The sequence below is a fragment of the Accipiter gentilis genome, chromosome W (genome assembly GCF_929443795.1).
Source record: "Accipiter gentilis chromosome W, bAccGen1.1, whole genome shotgun sequence".
NCBI lineage: Eukaryota > Metazoa > Chordata > Aves > Accipitriformes > Accipitridae > Astur > Astur gentilis.
In genome coordinates, this window is record NC_064918.1 from 12,365,090 (window position 1) to 12,373,840 (window position 8,751).

Sequence of the window (8,751 nt, forward strand, 5' to 3'; positions counted from 1 at the left end):
GGAATATTCGCACAGTCTAGGCAAGCAGCAAGAATAGCTCTGGTTTGCTGCAATGGAAGATTAAATTGTTTACTCAGCGCTTTTGCCGACTGATGATAAAATTTATGGGATAGCAGTGCTTGTCCAAACAAATCAGGTTTGGGTGTATTAAAATAGATGTTTGCATTGGCTACTACCAGTTGATCCGCGCGCGCATTACCTTCCACAATGAATCCCGGCAGCGTTGTATGGCTACGAACATGATCGATAAAAAATAAGTCTGTCCGTTCTTCTAGTAACATCCATAATTTTAAAAGTGTCATAAACAGCTGCTTATTGTTTACAGTTTTTACTAGGGACCTATGCATACGTTTGACTATCCCCACGACATATTGAGAATCTGAAATAATGTTGACAGGTGTTTTATCCCATTTTGTAAAAACAGAGCATACGGCTAATAGCTCGAGCACTTGTACTGACCCCTCTGACAGAATGACTTCGGATTTCCAGGATCCGTCCTGTAAATATACAAATCCTGCTTTACCTGTCTTGCTGCTAGCATCAGTAAAAACGGTAATGGCCTCCAGCGGCTTATCGCTGCAAATAGAGTGTGGTTCCATTGTTAACATTGTTTTAAATAATGGGTGGGGGGGGGTAGTGATTATCTACTTCCCCCTTAAAGTCCAGCAGAGCTACTGCAAGGCAGTCATTTTTCGTCATGGCATTACTCACAATATCAAGTGATACAGGTAAAATGATTTTGTCCATTTGCTTCCCTGAAATTTGTATCGCCCTTACCCCTGCTTTTTGAATGCACATCCCCAGAGCTTCAATTCTAGTGACTACCGTTTTTGACATGCTAGCAGGCAAGAATATCCATTCTAGTATTACCAATGGGTTTTGTTTTTGTTGCTCATCCCACTGACCCAGAATTCCCGCAACTTCCTTGTCTGAGTTATATACATACAAATTTATGGGCAAATCAGGGATATATCTGCCAGACATAGATGATGTGATTTTCTGCTCAATTGCTGTCAAGGCTCGCCACCCGGGCGCACTTAGATGTAGTACAGAAGTTAGGCTATTGCTGCCCCGCAATAAGTCCAACAGTGGTTGTAAGTCTGTATTGGTGATACCACAATAAGGCCGGATCCACTGCAGGTCTCCGACAAGTTTTTTGTACATCATGTACATTTCGTATGTCTTTGTGTAGCGATAGCTTTTGTGGATGTACAGAGGCTTCTGCAACCTCTCACAGACCCCAGGAAAGTTTGACCGGCTGCTGTTCGTCCGTGCCGGCACAGATCGAGGCTGCGTTGCTATGTGTTGAGGGCACGCACGTCTCAAATGCCCTGGTTGACCGCACCGATGACACGCGGGGGGGTCTTTGTATGGGCCGTAGTCTCCTTTTCCCTGTCGCACCATCAGTCGTAATGCTACCGCGAGTGCTACAGCGTGAGCTTCAGCATGTATTTTAGCTTTCTCTTGTTCTTGTATTATAGTAGCCAAATCCTCGTTTGCATTATTTGAATCAGGGTATATGCTAGGTATAATTTGTTCATGTTGAACGGTGGTATCTGGGGGCTGTTTTCTCATAGGCGGATTTTTACTCACTCCCTGATTCTGTAGAGTTTCCTTTAATTGTACAGTTAGGGAGGCTTGGGAACTGTCAGATGGCTGATTAATATCGGCAGTCCCAGGGAGTGGAGCAGAAGTCAAGAGCACAGGAGCAGGCGGACAAGCTCCAAAAAGTCTCTCTCGCTGCATTATGTTTTTCTCCCCGCTTTTCCCTTTCGCTTGCGGTTGGAGAGAGAGAGCAGCAAAAGCAGACGCAGATGCTTTATGATCTGCTTTCATTTCTTGCAAAGTTATCTTAATCAATTTCCCTAAAGTTGCAAGACCTTTAACTTCTTTAGACCTGTCACTAATTTCATCCCATAGGGAGGTTCCGATAGCTTTCTGGGTACTAAGCTCAAAAGCTGTACCCACACTAATTGAAAGGTTTCTGTCCTTTTTAATATTTTTCTCTGTTTTTTCAGGCAGCCTCATAAATATCTTTCCGGCTGTCTTTTCCCTCGCAGATGCTGCGAAACCCTTGCCGCCCTTTTTATCAACGTAAGCTTACGATTTTACCTGCTTTTCCCAAGCAGTGTCCTGCCTCTCTCGAGCAGTGCCGGTGCTGTCTTTCAAGCCACCGTGGTCCGCGGCAATTCCCCCGCCTTTTCAGTAGCGTTGCCTCTTGTTCCTCTTCGAATCACGTCGGGGTCACCAAATGTAGGGTTTAGGGATTAATCCGTGCGGGGCCCGGACGACGGAACACCAATGTGATGATTAAAGTCGCCAGTTTATTGAGCTTAGCTAATCATTTTTATACAATTCTCTAAGTTGTTGAGAGACTTTGATTGGCTACTACATGCAAGCACTTGGTGTCCACACGCACAAGCATAAGCGGTGATTGGTTACATCAGTACTGTCCACGCGCATAAGCATAAGCGGTGATTGGTTACATCGGTACTGTCCACGTGCACAAACATAAGACATAATTGGTTGTGTTAATTAGAGCATACAAGACTTGTCTCAGTCCAATTGGTCAAGATAAGCCCCTGAATTGAGGTTGTTTGTGCCAAGTTCCCTTTATCGTGGAATGTGCACCTGTGTTTTCCTAATTGGGATCTTTCTTCTTCTATCTTCTTATTTATTCTGTTCAAGGCCTTCTAAAGGTGCCTGGAACAATCTTGTGACCATGAGCTATTTTCAGGTCCAATAACTAACTTCCATATAACTGAACCCTACAGGTAAGGTCATGGTTTTAGTTAAGAATCTAGAAACAGGGCAATGGGAAGGTCCATTTTCATTAATAAACTGGGGGCGAGATTATGCTTGTGTTTCCACAGATGCAGGCCCACAATGGACTCCCGCTCGATTTGTATGACCATCATCATCTGGAACATCCTAGATGGTGCAGCAATATGAATACCACCTCAGCCAAAAGCTAAAGTCTAGGTCACCTTGGCTAACATAACAGGTCAAGATTCTCTGTGCATCGCAACCGCATCACAAAGCCCATGAACCAAGAGACAAGATGGCTATGACTTGTGCAGCGCGCCCGGCCAGCGAGCGCATGCGTCATAGGTTGCAACTGAAGCAGATTTTGGCACCCGCTGGCCACATGTGCTGAAACCCATTCCTCTGCAAATGTATAAATACCGGGATTTTCCAAAGAGCATCGGGCTGGTGTACGGTGAGGCCATTGTTGCCTCCGTGGGGACGTCCACATAACGCTGACACCTACTGATTGCTGGGCTAAGTTTGCGGAGCAAGACGGCACAAGAATGTACAAGATGGTCCATCCTTGTATGTTGCAATGTGTTTAAAAATTATCTGATAGATCAAGTAAGGCTGTGTTAATTGCAAAAAAAAAAAAAAAAAAAAAAGGGGAGATGTAGGGTTCAATTATATGGAACTTAGTTACTGGGCCTGAAAGTAGCTCATGGTCGCAAGAGCATTCCAGATGCCTTTAGAAGGCCTTGAACAGAATAAACAAGAAGACAGAAAAAGAAAGATCCCAATTAGAAAAACACAGGTGCACATTCCACGATGAAGGGAACTTGGCACAAACAACCTCAATTCAGGGGCTTATCTTGGCCAATTGGACTGAGACAAGTTTTGCATGCTCTAGTTAATATAGCCAATTATTTCCTGTGTTTATGCGCGTGTACAGAGTGAGTATAACTAACTGTATCTCATGTTTATACACATGGACAGTATCGATATAACCAATCACATTTTATGTTTGTGCGCATGGACACCAAATGCTTGCATGCAGCAGCCAATCGGAACTTCTAGGCAACTTAGAGAATTGTATAAGAATGATCAGCTAGGCTCAATAAACTGGCGACTTTAATCATCATATTGATGTCCTGTCGTCCGGGACCGCACGGAATAACCCTAAACCCTACACATGTTCTACATACATATTCACTAGGTTTCCAAGAAATGTTATACATATTCATTAGTTTTCTGGGAAAGTATTAGCATATGCAAAGGTCCTTTACGAAGGCACATTGAAGGTCTCTGGTGGTCTTCAGGAGTCCTCTGGCGGTCTTCCTGTGATGGGTTGACCCTGTCTGAACACCAGGTGCCCACCAAAGCCGTTCTATCACTCCCCCATCCTCAGCTAGACAGGGGAGAGAAAATATAACAAAAGGCTTGCGGGTCGAGATAAGGACAGGAGAGATCATTCACTATTACCGTCACGGGCAAAACAGACTCAATTTGGGAAATTTAACTCAATTTATTACAAATCACCAGAGTAAGGTAATGAGAAATAAAACGAAATCTCAGAACACCTTCCCACCACCCCTCCCTTCTTCCCGGGCACAACTTCACTCCCGGATTTCACCACCAAGCCCCCCCAGCGGCACAGGGGGACAGGGATGGGGTTTATGGTCATCACACGTTATTTTCTGCCGCTTCACCTCCTCAGGGGGAGGGCTCATCACACTCTTCCCCTGCTCCAGCGTGGGGTCCCACCCACGGGAGACAGTCCTCCACGAACTCCTCCAACGTGGGCCATTCCCACGGGCTGCAGTTCTTCACGAACCGCTCCAGCATGGGTCCATTCCACGGTGTGCAGTCCTTCAGGAGCACACTGCTCCAGCGCGGGTCCCCCACGGGGTCACAAGTCCTGCCAGAAAACCTGCTCCGTGGGCTCCTCTCTCCACAGATCCGCAGGTCCTGCCAGGAACCTGCTCCAGCGCAGGGTTCCCACGCGGTCACAGCCTCCTTCGGGAACCCACCTGCTCCGGCGTGGGGTCCTCCACGGGCTACAGGTGGATATCTGCTCCACCGTGGACCTCCCTGGACTGCAGGGGGACAGCCTGCCTCACCAGGGTCTTCACCACGGGCTGCAGGGGAATCTTCGCTCCGGCGCCTGGAGCATCTCCTCCCCCTCCTTCTTCACTGACCTTGGTGTCCGCAGGGTTGTTTCTCTTACATGTTCTCACTCCTCACTCCGGCGGCTGTTTTCTCGCGTCCCAACTTTTATTTCCTTCTTAAAAATGTTATCACAGAGGCGTTACCACTATCACTGATTGGCTCGGCCTTGGCCAGCGGTGGGTCTGTCTTAGAGCCGGCTGGTATAGGCTCTCTCTCTCTCGAACACAGGGGAAGCTTCCAGCAGCTTCTTACAGAAGCCACCCCTGTAACCCCCCTCTGCTACCAAAACCTTGCCAGACAAAACCAATACACTTCCATAGTCTTCCTCACTTGTCTGCTATTTAACCCTCCTCAGGTGATTCTGCGCAGTATGGTCTTTTACATGTTTTGATACATCAGTGCTTGTTAGTGCTTTTATTATCTAAGTTTTCATTAGTGGTGTAGAACCATATGGTTAGTTTAAGCTAAATTATCTACAAGGACGAGAGCAAAGGCAGGAGTTCTTATCTTTTCTGACTCTATCTATTCAAGCAAGGCCTCTACTTGTGCCTTCTCAACAAGATTGTAAATTCATCAAACATTTAATTAAGTTTTGTGATCGCTCATGGTTCCTTCTTGCTCATCACTCCCAGGTACCAGTCTCTGACAGGCTTAATCCTTGACAAACACCAGTCTTTGGTATGTAAAGTTACAGAGAGACAATCATTAAGCAATTAGCAGTTCCTTCTCTATATCAGTATGTCTGTGGCAACATATTGCCCCATCCTGCCAGCAGGAAACAAAATTTCTCCAGTAAGGGAGAAGGGGAAATAAACCCTGGAGGCTGCAGGTTAAAATTTGAACTGGCCAATTAAGATGCGCCAGGTACACCGAGGTGACCCTCCTAGCCAATAGAATTAAATGACCACCGGTCAGATTCGATAGGGGTATAAACGGGGTCCCGCCGGAGGACATGTTGGCAGTCCTCCTTGGAGCAGTGGGTTTGCAGTTGGGGACTTCCTCTCAGGCCGGGGTACCACCTGAGGCAACTACTCAAGGGAGAGAGCCCTCAGCTTTTAGCTGAGTGATATGCGCGTTTTGAGCCATCTCTTTAAATCTTGGGGATTCTTAAGTCGGCCGTGTAGTAGTAATTCTCTTTACATCATTGAGCCTGTGGTTTATAAAATGTTACTGGACTTCTAACTAACTTTTGCTGAAGAATAAATCTGAGTTTTAGCACCTGTTGGATTTGGTTAGTCGTGCATCCTTTACATTTTAAATTGGCGTAGTCGGCAGGATGGTGTTAATGGAGGAATTATTACAGAGGCACGGCTGTAGCCCTTCTCCTCCAGGTCTGGACTGGGCGAAGGAGAAGTGGTCCGACCCGGCAGCGGTCGTGGAGACAGTAGAACTGTGCCGCGGAAGTACTCGAGACGGCAAAGGCAGTGTGTGCGCCCTCCTGGGCGCCTGCTTGATTCAAGCACAGAACCGAAAGAGTGATTCCGCTAAAAGTCAAGGGGAAATAGATTGTCTGAAGGTGGAATTGGAGGAAAGGGACGTGCGGCCCCATATTGAAACATAAGGGCACGCGGGTCCGCACGGTGGGAGCCCCTGGAGCGCTGTTTGTACGGCCCCTTGGTCTGGACCGGAACTCGGCGAGTTGCAAGCTAAGTTTTCGCGCAAGTCGGGTGAAACCGAAACTGAGTATTTGTGGAGAGTTTCTCTAACGGGGGAGGATCGGATACTGTTGAGTGATGATGAAGCGAGAGGTTACTGGGGACCGGGAGTGTTTCTGAGTGCTGGACCGTCAGGTGATCAGTCGATAACGTCCCGAGTAGCTCACTGGGCTGGGGGTGTGAACCCCAAGGAGAGAGGAGAATCTGTTACTATCCGGGTAAAGGGACTGTCGGAGTTAACGGAGGGCAGCAGGAAGGTCCGCCTACCGCCGGTTGTAAACCCCGCCCTGAGCGGTCTCGAACTCTGGGGCCGTCGGGTCGGAACTACGATCCCGGAAGGGACGATCTCTGGCAGAAGGTACGGGTACTGGGGGCACCCCAAGCCGTGCTGCACGGGCAGTCCGCTGGCGGCATGCGGGAGTGGGATTGCTGGGGGGGGAAAGCTAGAGACCAAAGGGAAGCGCCAGCAACCCCGCCCCCTCGGGAAGAGAAACGGGACCCTTTCGCGGCACTGCGAGAGGAACTGAAAGGGCTAAAAACTAGAAGCTGCGGTTTGGGGTTCAGGCCGCCCAGTCCGCATGGTGAATACCTGCTAATGGTCTGCTGATAAGGAGCCTTATATACACATTCCTGTGGGCCCAAAACGGATAAGCTTAGAATTCTTAATCGATACAGGAGCCCAAATTAGTGTTTTAAATGAACGACAAGCTAGTGAGCTGGGAATTAGGCCATCGAGAAAGGCTATAAACGTTAGAGGAATAACAGGGGTGACAGAAAAATGTCCCATAGCTCAAACCCAACTCTGGCTACTTGGGGAAAAGAGAATGGCAGCTGTGGAGGTGGCTTTAAGCCCCTATGAGGGAAATATACTGGGATTTGATGTGACAATGGGACCTACCCAATGGTAGGGTGTGGAGTCTCGGGGGCAGGGAGGCAGAGGCTATTCATGTGAGAACATTGCAGGTTGCTCCTGCACTACCACAATCTAAGGTAACCCGTGTCCCTCAATACCCACTTCTAGCTGTGGCCAAACGGGGCATTTCGGAAGTAATTAATGATCTGGAGAAAAGAGAGATCATCAGTTGCACACATTCCCCTTATAATCCTCCTGTTTGGCCAGTCTGTAAATCAGATGGAAGGTGGCGACTAACAATTGATTATAAAAGATTGAACAGTAATACCCCACCATTAACTTCTGCTGTCCCAAGTATTATGTCAGTGATTGCCCACCCTCTCTATGACTTGCTCTGAAAAAAACAGAAAATGGGATTGGACTTTGCAACATACGGAAGCCCTTAATGCTCTGAAAGATGAGCTTAAGGCTTATCAGACTAGGTCCACTGCACCCAAGAGATCCTTTAAGGGTGGAATGGGTTTTTGCCACACATGATTCATACTGTGGTGTGTTTCAAAAGGGGCCACAGGGACCAGCCAGGCCTTTATTCTCTTCCACTGCATTTAAAGAGACTGAACAATGATATTCAGATTGGGAAAAGGGGGTCCTCTCCCTTACTAGAGCAGTTAAAGAGGCTGAAAAGCTGTGTACTTAACAGGATGTTATAGCACAGGGTCCTTTCCCTCTCTTAAATTCAATCATCAGTGGGTCACCTCCTCTAGAGGGTGTAGCCCAAAAGGCCACAGTTAGGAAATGGTATGCATACCTAGAAGGGATAAGCCAATTGCTCCCACTAAAGGAGGGTCCTACTAAGGTTTTCAAACTACAGCAACCTGTAAACCCTGACCCAGCTTTGTCAACCTTATAAACCTTCTCCGATTGAGGAGGCACCCGAATTTGTGGCAGGCTCAGATGTGCAGGGAGTGTGGTTCACGGATGCATCTGCCCATTGAGTGAGATCAAAATGGCAATATAAAGCAGTGGCATTGGAGATTGGTACTGGGAAGACAGTCGAGGAAGAGGGTGAAGGTAGTGCACAAGTAGGAGAACTACGGGCTTTATTACTGGCCATAGAGAGTGGTGCTACCATTGTCTATACTGACTTTTATGCAACCTTTAAGGGCGCTACAAAGTGGATATGTCAGTGGGAATCTAATAAGTGGGAAGTAGGTCATGCAAAAGTGTGGAGGACAGAGGACTGGCAACATCTCCTGGCAATAGGGAGATCCTGACCTTTAAAGGTGGGATGAGTGAAGGGACATGCTTGGGATGGAACCCCAGCTG